The sequence below is a fragment of the Microtus ochrogaster genome, chromosome 6 (assembly GCF_000317375.1).
Source record: "Microtus ochrogaster isolate Prairie Vole_2 chromosome 6, MicOch1.0, whole genome shotgun sequence".
NCBI lineage: Eukaryota > Metazoa > Chordata > Mammalia > Rodentia > Cricetidae > Microtus > Microtus ochrogaster.
The window spans coordinates 86,478,787-86,480,035 of NC_022013.1; the positions used below are offsets into that span (position 1 = coordinate 86,478,787).

The window sequence follows — 1,249 nt, forward strand, 5'->3', positions numbered from 1 at the left end:
TGTAGACCAGGCTGGCTTCGAACTCAGAGATCCGCCTGCTTCTGCCTATCAAGTGCTGGGATTAAAGGCATGTGCCACCACCACCCAGCTGCAAATGCACTGTTTTAGGTGACAAAGCATTCAAAGAGAAGAATTCAGATGAGTGGCATTTAGTTATTGGAAGAATACTAACTAAAAAATGGAAGGATTTTCCTGTATAGGATGAATCTTATCTCCTTTTAATCTAAGTGATTTGTTTAAGAGGTATTGAGAACCTAATTTACTTCATACTTAACAGCTGGATTTTTAAAAATGAGCATTCTGCATCTACAATGTTTGTGACCCACAAGTGTTTCAGATTTCAGGCTTTTAATTTGTGCATGGGATAGAAGCTTCATGGTGTGGAATTTTCCACTACCGGATCGTGTGATACAGTGTTTAAGGCTCGGGGGTTTTGTGAATTAGGAAAGAATGTTCAATCTAGAATAAGGAACTGATCATTTGTCTCAAAGTTACCAATGCATTGAACATTTAGTAAATATTTATTAAATTTAATAATAACAATTTAGAATTAAACAATTTTAGTAATGACAAGTTAGAATTTGGGGGGGAACTAGGAAATTTTAATGTGCTTCATATTTTAAGAAATCTGTCTTTCTTGACATTGAGACGTTTTCTGAAGCACAAAACTTATGATTTTTAGAAAGAATGATTGGCCTGTGGGCTAAAGAGATGAAAAATCCAGATAAAAGTTGTGTTAGTTCAAAAAGACTAACTTACAATAAATAACATGCTTTTGGAATGTAATGTATGTTTTAGGGTTCTACCTGAATGGTGATAAATTGTTATGAGTGTAATAATACATACCAGGAAGTTTATGGCAGTATTGTTTATAATGACAGAAAACTGGAAACAACTCAAAGCGCTTTCATTGTGGGACCAGTTTAATTATTGTATGTACAGTTAAAAAGAATATAAAAGAATTAAATGGTTTTATTTGCAAGGTTGTGGAATGGTCTTTAACATTATTAAATAAACAAATGTAGTTATCTGTCAACAGATATTTTATTCATCCATAAAGAAGAATGAAATGGCATTATTTGCATATAATAGTCTAGAAACATGAAAATTGATGATTTGGAAAAAGGAACTGGGTGTGGAGGAGAAGGTAAAGGAAGTGAGTGAATATGGCCAAAATACATAAGCTAGAAACTTAGTACAGTGGGTATGCAATGATAGGAATAATTGGACTGATCCATGCCCTATATAG

The 1,249-nt window shown here is 33.4% G+C and overlaps 1 protein-coding gene across 1 annotated transcript in view; it reads left to right on the forward strand.

The window, feature by feature from the left end:
- Nucleotides 1–1,249, forward strand: part of Adss (adenylosuccinate synthase) — a 32,019-nt gene that overhangs the window by 10,712 nt on the left and 20,058 nt on the right. The gene's annotated exons all lie outside the window — the stretch shown is intronic.